Source organism: Meleagris gallopavo, chromosome 8, assembly GCF_905368555.1.
Source record: "Meleagris gallopavo chromosome 8, MGAL_WU_HG_1.1, whole genome shotgun sequence".
NCBI lineage: Eukaryota > Metazoa > Chordata > Aves > Galliformes > Phasianidae > Meleagris > Meleagris gallopavo.
In genome coordinates, this window is record NC_139411.1 from 17,227,492 (window position 1) to 17,238,105 (window position 10,614).

Here is a 10,614-nt window from a genome sequence, read left to right on the forward strand (position 1 = left end):
GAGGCTGAGTGCATTGCAGCTCCTGAGTCATTTCAGATGAATGCTACCCAAGCACAAAGGACAGGAGAGGGAGTTCAAAAAACAAACCATTACCCTCTCCTGTATCTTGCAGACTTATAGAGAGGGCATATTCACAGAGCACAGCAAATCTTAAGAAAGCTATGCACACAAACTCCAGAAAAATTAGCCTTACTGGCATACTCATGAAATCCCAACCAATTTAACCACATCTCAAATGCACCCAGATGCCTTCCCCCATCATTTGCCGATTGTTGATAATACGGTATGTGGATCTACACTGCTAGTCATGGGAAGAAAAAAAAAAAAAAAAAAAAAAGAGATTTGTTTCAAGCCTAAACCAAAAAGTCTCCAGAGAGCTGCTCTCTTCTTGTCTGCTCTAAGTTCCAAAGTTCCAGCATGGAAACAGATGATGTGATGATGTTACCTATTGCATCTCATTTCAGAACGCCAGAAGCACAGCAGGGACTTGGCTGCCTTCTCTAGGAGGAGCCTCGCTGTGGGAGAATGACAAAACCCTCCAAACTGAGAAAGCAGAGGCACAGAGAAGAGCTCTGCTCTTCTTCGTTTAGCCAAGTGTTTTGTCATGACATTTCTCCTCTTAAATGCACACAGCTACTGTCCCCTACGAAGAACACATTCCCCAGCTCGGGCCCTTGTGCTTTAGATGATAGTACCACTAGCTCCACATAGCGGAGAGGAAACATTCATGTAAAAGTTCCCCATAATCCTTACATTAACAAGAGACTGCAGAACACTGGGAGCCTGGCACAAACCCAGGAAGGGACTATGTGCTCTCTTCCACCCCTTTCCCTCTGCACACCTAATGAAGCACTCCCACTAGCTCTGTTAGAAGTGAGGTGGAATTCTGGGGGGCCCCGATCCCTCCAATCACAGTATTTCTTTTCAAGACAAGACTTTTTAATACTAGTAAAATGTTCTTGCCCCAAAATGAAATGTAATGCTTATCTTACCAAATAGCACATTTTAAACCCAACACCAGAACACACATGCCATAATCTAAAGGAAGTTTTCCTATTAAAGAGCATTTATCATTTCAAAGTTACCTGGTTTTATATCCATTCATGTTTTGTTCCCATTAAGATTTTTGCCACAGTTTTTAAATTTAATTTGAACAATCTTTAACAAGGAATGCACATATTTTATTCAGGTTATACTTAGTGGAGAAGCTAGAGAGTTGCAGATCACTTTCTGCTTTGTACTATTTTTTAAATGTAGACATATTCAGTTTATGCTATTTCAACTTTTTCACTTTGCTCTTCATTAATGCATCTATTGGTATGCAGAAATATTTGTTTTGGCACCTTTTGAATGCCTCCAAGTTTCTGTTCAAATCTATTATATACTTATTTCTCAAAGCCATGCTGTGGTTTATTAAGGGTAAAATGATTGGCTTTATAATAGCAATTTATATGAAACTTAAGAACACACAAGTTATATGATCAATCTAAGACAGTCAGTAAGACTTATCCCCACTCTGAAATTCTACTTTGACACTGATTTTCTTTCAGCATATAACTCTCTGTAAGATTATGAGTCCTAACAGAAACATTTACAAGAGTAACACTTAGAATTTCAGTATCTGTTTTGACTGTGTGTTCAGTAACAGGGAACTCTTACACAATCTTGAGCAGGAAAGGGTTTGAAAGTTAGAATAATCAAAATCATATCAGAAAGGGAGTGGAAAACTAGTGCTACTTCACCTGGCGCTCACCAGCAGTCAGAAATTCTAACTAACTTCCCAGCAAGTGTCACAGGAAGTATCAAGAACTTAATACAGCAGATTGCTGTATCCCTCTTTCTCTGCTATGAAATCACTAGATGGCATCCTAGTTCTCTACAACAGTGCTCCTGTGCATGAAGGAAAGGCTAGTCAAGCAAAATCTGCAGAGAGCATGAAAACCTAAAGCCTGGTTCTTCTGGCTGGCAGATCTGAGCTTAATTTTCATTTGTTCCAGAGGAGTTTAAGAATGCAAGCAGCTTTTTAGAAGTATCTTTAATCTATTAGTACAGAGAAAAGCTTCTGCAGAGGTCATCAATAGGACTGAGTGCCCATCTTTGGACTTGGCCTGCCTGTTGTTGTCCCTTATACACAAGAAAGAAAGCTCAGTGATAACTCTACTCCACAGCTTTATTCAGGAATTAGATGCATTAGTATCTCTAATTTTTGACAGAGCAGAAACACACACACAAAAAACCCATGCAAAGACAAGAGTTTGTGATAAGACTGATCTCACGCTTTAAAGCCTGTGGTGGCAAAACTCCTTATATGCTTCTCATCAAAACCTGCATTTTTACCATACCTATTTCTGACTACATTGCCCCTTTTTTTCCCCACTGTAATTTTCTTGCCTTCTAGAGTAGAAAAAAGAAGATTCCAGAAAGTTTTTTTTTTTTGCCCTGTTGACAGATTTTTCGATAGTTCATGCCATGAACCACAGTCTATGTCAGATTTAGAAGTTTCTTCTGTGCATTGTGTTAGTGCAGCGTTCCTTAACTTGGAAGGTAACAAGCTCTGTTTGCTAAGCTCACCTCTGCTCAGGTCCTAAGGTTGTATTAGACCGCAACACTTAGCTACAAGCAGGACAAAACTCAGGGTGCAGGGCTACAGGCTGAAATTTCCAGCCAAACTCCTCAGAAGCATTAATTTCAGGAGACAGAGATACAACTGCTTGTCTAACAAGTAATCCTGGGCAATTCTTTCTCCAGAACCAGCAGCTGATAAGACCATGGGTATTGGCAAGAAGGAGCAAGTGACAGAACATTCATCCCATTTACAGTTTGGAATGCATTCATGCCATCAGCTGCTGCCACCATCCTCCCCAGCACAAGTTTTTGAGAGTTGCCAGTCAGGAAACAATTCTGCGGACTATCTGGGAACTACAGCATACTGACATACTGCAATTTAACTGCATTATTTTATTAATCAGACACATTTGCAAAGCCATGGATAGAAGTAGGATCCATAGACATGACCAGCATACCATCTGCAAGAGGAATAAAAAGGTTTAAATCAAGGCTAGATTACTGGAACTGCTACCAGAGTCCTGAGACTTTGTGACATCAGGTAGCTCTGGGGAGCTTGAGAAGGGCTAAATGTACAGTGGCTCAAAGAAGCCACTACCAAAGCAGAGATGCACTGGGCACAGTACAGCCAACAGTAGAAGATGAAACTGCTCTGGACTCAGATTCAAGGTTTGTGAAGGGTCAGTTCCTGAGGGCAACTGGAATCTTGGAAAAGGGAAGAGTTTAAGTCTCCGTCCACAAAGGTTTGTAGGTCTCAAGCCTAGTAGTGAAGGAGGAAACAAAGTAAATTTTTCCTCTCTTCAGGGAAGTGGTTACACTGCAGAAGAGTTTAAAGAGTCAGGCTTTCTGCAGGAGCAGCAGTTAGAAAACTCAATTTTTGCTTCAAAGAACACTTTGACTTAAAAAATGAACAATCATCCAGCAGACCGTGTCTAACCACAGGCTCCTGAAGACAGGTTAGGTTTTCAACACAGGCAAGTTTCACTTGAGTTACAGGAGTGGAGACCTGGCCTGCAGTCAGAGCCTCAGTGACCCAGGGGTGACATCAAGGCATCCTCCTGCTCTGAGGTGGGAAGAGCAGTCCAGCCTGGCCCCAGGCATCTCTAAGTTACTCAGAATCCTCCTAATTGGCAAAAGTATCTCCAGGCAGAACTGCCTCCCTGGTTTGGCAGTCACCACACTTGTCAAACCACTGCATTATTTAACCAGTTTAGCTTGGCAGCTTCACTGACAAGCAGCAAGATAAACAGGGAAAGGCAGGGCTGGATGTTCCTCTCATTGCTTCACAAACCTCAAGCTAAGGACACCCATATATTAACTGCTGCCATATCCCACTGCTAGTGAAAGACTTACAGGCTGTCTGGAGCCAGGCTGTGAGCTCTACTGGCACCACAGATCTCAAGGAATAAGGTACACAGGCAAGCAGCAAGTTGTGACAGAAAGGCAGTATTCCATGTCTCAGGAGGCACTCAGCCTCCTCACCTCTTACAGCCATCCACTGGGCAAGATTGACTTATCCTTCTCTGAAGAGAAGGGACCCCAAAGGACACACCCTACAGGGAAGTGTTCATTCAAACCCACACAACAGAGAACTCCCTTCTCCTTCACTACCTACTCGACCTGGAAAGCCTTACTAACTCCAGAGAAGACTCCTGAGCAGGTCAGCAATCATGGATAGAGAGACTCTCTTAGCCTCTGCTCTCCTACAGATCCCAAACGTAACTCAAAACCACAAACTTTCAAAAGCGCTTGGTTTCTTCATTCTCAAGTTTGCAATCTAAGTGACCTTACAGTGGCTTTTTTTCTTTTTTAAATTTAAAGGCAAAAAAAGAAATCACACAGAGCATACTTTAGCACACACCTGAGGTTAAGGACCCAGCACCACCAGGCAGCAATGGCTTCAACCACAGTGAGTTTGGCTACCTGAGAAACAGCAGTGATTTGGATAAATTCATTAATATAGTTTTTTTTTCTTTTTCTTATTTTCATGAAAGAAAAAATACAATAAGCTTATTGTTTTAGGAGAATCTAGAATGCACCTTGCCCTTCGAGAATGTTAACATTTCTTTGAAGCTATACTGATATTACAGGTACTGCATACTTCAACAGTCACTCATCAAGGAGTATGACAAGATTAAGAGTGACAGCAATGTCAGGCCAGGAATTCAAAAGCAATCACACATTTAAAGATTTAATAGCATAAGAGAAATAGAATTTTCACTTTATTTCCTCTTAATGCTAACACAGTCAACTTGAAGAAATCATTCCCTTCAGACAGGAGTTCATTCATTCGAGGATTACCACAGAGTATTTCCTTAAGGTACTTCATCAGACACAACAATTGTTTCCTAAAGCAGAACCACACACAGAATATGATCTACCAAAAGTCACAAGATTAATACAGAACTACAAGATTAAAAGCAAACTACAATGAAAGCTCTCAAGCTTCTCTCCAAGAACGAGAGCAAAAAACAAAACCAAACCAAAGATACTTACACAAATCAGCTCCTCTGTCACAACAGGCAGCAACCAGTTCCTCTGCACTTATCTCCTTTGCTCTGGACCCCTCCAGAGACAGCACTTGCTTTGCCACTGCACCTCCTATCCAAGAACTCCCTCCAGGGCAGTTTGGCTTCCTCCAACTATTTGTCAATCAGTAGAAGCTAATGAGTAATCAAGGTGAAAGAACCCCACCAGCAGAATTAATGCAACTCATTATTCTGGGAATCCTCTGGCAACTTTCAGAGCTTCTCATGCCTGTGCCCAAGTTCAGCAAAGCAGTGAATTCCTCCAGTTTCTGGCATGGCCATAGATGGTCTGGGGTCTGTGAGAGTTTTTCTGAATGGTTGTGAGATACAGCCTCACATAGTGTGTACTGCAATAGTGCAAAAACCCCAAATACCTGCAGTAAGATATCCTGATGATCTCCAAAACTGACACTGTAAGATCCCAACTGCCTTGGAGGCAGAGTATGTATGAGGTGAAAGAAAGTTGGAATTTTGCTTTCTTTGCCTTTTCTAATCCCTAATGTCACTACTATTTCTGTCAGGAAGACGTGAGCTACAAAAGCGCCCTGACTGTTGGCTTCACTTCTGAACTGAGACAATACACATGCAGCTCATCTCACTTTACTGACAAAAAGGTGCTGTCTGTTCATGGTGATCTGTGCGTGTCTTGTGGGCCGGGTTTGCATCAGCAACCTAGAGATACAAAACTCTTTGGCTAGTCCTTACAAGACATTAAATTTGGACAAAATAACATGTCACATATACATTGAAATTATAATAAATCAGTTTGAGAACAGTGGAGTCTCCACACTACTGCACTGTATGAATGACCTGTTCCAGACCTGAGGTGATGTCCTGGGAGCAGGTCAGGTGAACAATAGCACACCTCTGCCTTGCTGCTCACATGCCCTTTCCCCACTGCTCCTTGATGGCCTGCCAGGGCTGGATGTGCAGCTTTTCGGGGGTCACAGGCTTTCTCCAACACTGGTGCTGGTGCGGAGTGACTAATGTATCTGCTGGAGTTTCTTCAGATTTACACTGGCATAGTGAAGGTCAAGATGTACATCAGTGCACAAAACAAGCTTCTGCAAGACTTTTTGAGGTGACACCTTCTGATTGATGATAGGAACAGGTTAGAGTGTCCACTGGCTCCCAGGGTGCTCATGGTGACATCACCTCCCTTTGCCTTGACCATTGTTTCCACACTGTATATAAATACACAGCTGCCCCTCACTATGAAATGTGAGCAGCCCGTGCAAGTATGGTAAGTCAGCAGTTTATATGCTAGGTGTGTAGTGTGTGTATATACATGGACAGTATTTTTCAATCTGAGCTTGTTTATAATAATAGGATTTGTCCTTAATTCTATGCAAGTGTGTCAGTTTACTAGACCACTGAAAAAACACTTGGTTTAAAGGAAACTTCCTGCTTCTTTTCTAGAAATTCTTGCTGGTCTTCTGCTTGATCCTCTTCTCAAGGACTCTGTGCGATGCCCGCTGCTACTTTAGAACATCCAGCAAGTACGGTAAGAATGCCAAATACTGGACATTGCTGAAGTAGAGATTCGAAGTCTAATTTTTCTAGAAATGCTGGAATAGTATAATGCATTTTGTGTTGAAGATTGATCCAATCAGCGGGATGCTGGGCTATCGACCCACCTGAAGACATATCCAGGCAGACAGGCAGATGCTATTCCATGACATAGGCACACCTTCAGGGTTAATGTATAGCTGAAGCCATTTCCCACATGGCAGAACACATGAACTACCTAACTTGAGTAGGGTACCTAACACTAAAATCAAAGCTAAGGCTGCAAGACTGATGTTGTTGAAACTTTATAAAAGTTGAGAGAGAAGAGGGGAGGGAGAAATTATAGTCTAGATCTGTATGCTGAGTATAAGAAAAGGCAGAAATATCCTACCATAGCCATCAGCTGAAGTATTTCTGTAGATCTATCACAAGAACAGAGGAGTATTTCTCTAGCACGTGGTTGCTACCACTTTATGGTGATATTTTGTACTCTCCCATCCACTTCAGGAGCAAAGATGTGGTATCTGCTCTGCAAAGCACTGGGTCAGATTCTCTGCTGATGTGATTCAGAGTAAATCAGAGTTTTGATTGCCAACCCATGAACAGAAGACTGTGATTTATGTCTATTAATACATGTCCGTATTGGTTTACTGACTATTGCTTTCTGTTGTGTGCATGTAGGGTGCATTTCAAACAGAAACCTCTACGTTTTTGGTGCAGTGTGGAAGACTGAAGATTGTTACCAATGCAAGTGTAAGATGAATGCGATGGTTTGCTGCAGCTTGTAAGTTCCCACAAATTATTGCTTGCTTATTAAGGAACTGGTTGATATGTTCAGACTTAAAGAGTGCTGGTGAAAGCCTGAGCTTGAATATCATATTCCCTCGAGCAAAATTCCTTTTCCTATATCCCAGTTAGCTCTAATCATGACTAAGTAGAATTACCTGATAACCACATAGACTTATTTGGAAAGAAACAAAGTGAAAGACAGCAAAGTTCTTACAGAGGACACAGTTCTTCCTCATCACAGACTGGCTTAGGTTGGAAGGGATCTTAATGATTATCAAGCTCCAACCCCTTCTGGTGACAGCTCCTTAGTGTTGATATTAATGGAGTCAGTGAGCCAAGCCAATCCACAATGTAGCTTGCTACAGGATGGCTATAGCTGAGTAAGCATCCTTATCTCTGTCCAGGTCTTGGCTTCTGATTCGTCTCCTTGCCTTTCTCAATAACAGGGTTTCAGTCCCCAAGAACTATGACAGAGTGAACTGTGTTGGTCTCTTCCACAAGAAAAGCTGCTCCATCCGAGTTGTGAAGAAGACTAATCCTGACATAAGCTGCAAAGTCTACAATGGGGTTGGTTAAGGCTGTTTGATGTGTTTGTCCTCTTTCTTCTGCACATCCTCTGGAAGTTAGATATATTCTACATCTCTTACTTAGAGAAAATAAGCAAAGCAGCATGGTTTCATGAGGAATGGGTTCACCTCACGTCTTTCACAGCTCTAGTTGTGCCATCTGTCTTATTTATGACACTAGATGGTTTGTCTTATTATATACACATTTGTAACAAATCTTTACCACAGATAATTTTGTGACTTTTTTCTGTTAGGACCCAGGGTTAAATAAATTTTCACATATATCAAATGGTTTATTTTTCTTCTAAGCACTCATTGAATAGTCTTGTTCAAAACAGAAGAATTCATGGTGTCTGTAAAAACATGGTAGTAAAGCTAAATATTGATTTTGAAATAATCTAGCAATTAGAGTAATAGTTATTACACAAAGCTGCCAGACAAACGGATTCATTATGCTGTTACACTCATTGACATTTCTCCCAAGGACACATGGACTCGGAGAACAGGATGGAACAAATCAGAAAAAAGCCCTTTGAAAGCCTCTTCCACCTTAGTGTCTCCTGTAGGTCAATCCATTAGCGCAGATATACAAGGAAAAATATTTTTCAGGAGATAACTAGTATCTTACAAAACCAGCCAGCTCATGCCTTAGAATCCAACCTATTGCAAAGAAATGCCATATAAATAGCTCTGTAGCTTTTCATACTGGGGTAGAATTTCCTGCAATAATCTTGTTTGGATCAAAGTCCAGTGACAAACAACCCTGTGAAAGCTGTTTGTATAGAAAACCTAGACTATAAAGCATGTTTAGAGAGTAGGCTTCAGGCACAACTCTGTGCCTGGTACAAAGTTCATGAGAGTGGTTTATATGAAAAATATCCTATAAAACATGTTTAGGCAATATAAATAGCAATTATAATAAAAGTGCTGTACAACACGGAAAGCCTGTATAAATTGTTTAGTGAGTTCAGTTTATTTAAGAGTAACACATAGATGTTTTCTTCATGTTCTTTTTTCTACCTTGCTGAAGTATATTACAAGGGCATATTTCAGCTGATGGAAACCCAATATCTTCTGAATATCTGTTGAGGAAAAACACAGTCATACAACCTATTTTCAAGGGCAGTGCTGGGAGTGTGCAAGTAGAAAAGCTGCACATAATAAGGAACACTGCTTACTAAATTTTAGAAGAAAACTCATTCATGGTTCCAGGTACTTCCAGAAAGTCATTAGGGTGATTTGAGAATGTAAGTAAAATGAGAAATGCAATCGTAGATCCTTAAATCTGTGTCCCTCAGGATTAGCTAGACCTGCTTGGTAGTAACTCATTCAGACAATACCTCGCAGCCCCTTCTTGGGAGGCTTAGCATATGCATGGACTATGTGCTGCTCTCTGGTACGTTTTCTTCACAATAGATTTGTCATTAAGTACCTCATACTGTTTAAGAGTGCCAGAAAGATCAGGACTTCAAATGCTGAACCACAGTTTGATTTACTGAATGTATTGTAGGCGAACTGGTCTCCCAGATACCAAGCTCAGAGGAGAGAGAGACAGAGCTCCATGCCTCCATCAATGAGGACAAATGTGGCTGGAAGGGACCCTCAGGGCATGCAAGGTGCAGTCATAGTCCCAGTGCTGTGACATCCTGCTCACTCCCAGGGAAGTGCTAACTGTACCCAGTGAATGTTTCTTGGCAGGAGCCTTGCTATTACCATAACCTCTTTCAGAAAAGAGGTCTCTAACCATTACAAAGAGCGCTGTTTCCCATGCAACCTCCTAGAAACACGTTGTCTTCGGATAGTCCAGTGTTACATAAAAGTACAGTTGAGGAAAGAGGCCAGATCTCAAGTGCCTTGCTGTATCAGGGGCACATGCTGTGGGCAGCAACGGGAGCACATACGCTTATCACTAAGGTGGGAGGACAGGCTCACACCATGCCAGCCACAGTTCTACTCCTTTCCCTATCAACAGCAAACAAGGGCTGGTTCGTTGGTTGCTAGACTATGTAAACCTATTGACATGAACGGGAACAGCCAGCCTAACTAACAGAGGACTTAAAATAGCTGAGACTACTGAACTCCAGGCTGCTTTCCAGCAGTAAGTATTTTGCATATGAAGGAATTTCCACCCTTGGAACCCTCATACAAACCCTTCTTGTGCATTTTCCAAAAGCCTGAGCAGATCAGGATCCCCACCGTCTCTCCGCAAGTAACAATTCAGTAGTCCCTATTGAACAGTGCAATTAAACATGTCCACATTCAAACCAGCCAGCTCAGCTACCAGCATCCCTTTCAGCAAGGCACTGAATCAAGCAAGAAGACTCACTTGGATGAGGAGAGAGGCATCTGCATCTTTGTCTTGCTGCAGCTGCTCTTACCCCGTGCTGCTCCAGCGTTCTCCTGCAGTGCTGTAGTTGGGACAGCTGGGCTTGGCAGCCCCAGCATCACCATGTCCTGCTTCAGCAGCTACTGCATGTTTCCAGGTTCAGACACAAGTGCTGCTCCCACGTCAACTTGTTAATAGTGAGCATCTGGGCTGCGTGTGGAAAAACTGCATGAAACAGGACTCTAACACAACCCCATCCACCTCACCAAATATGGCCAGAATCTTGATACAGCAATTCATCCCAAAAATCTGTCAAGAAGACAGATCTCAA

The 10,614-nt window shown here is 42.0% G+C and overlaps 1 protein-coding gene across 1 annotated transcript in view; it reads right to left on the reverse strand.

The window, feature by feature from the left end:
- WASHC2C (WASH complex subunit 2C) overlaps positions 1-10,466 on the reverse strand; it is a 65,583-nt gene extending 55,117 nt beyond the window's left edge. The window contains exon 1 of the mRNA XM_085230116.1: positions 10,284-10,466. The gene's annotated coding sequence lies outside the window, so the exon portion shown is untranslated. The remainder of the gene's footprint in view (positions 1-10,283) is intronic.
- Positions 10,467-10,614: the final 148 nt, after the last annotated feature.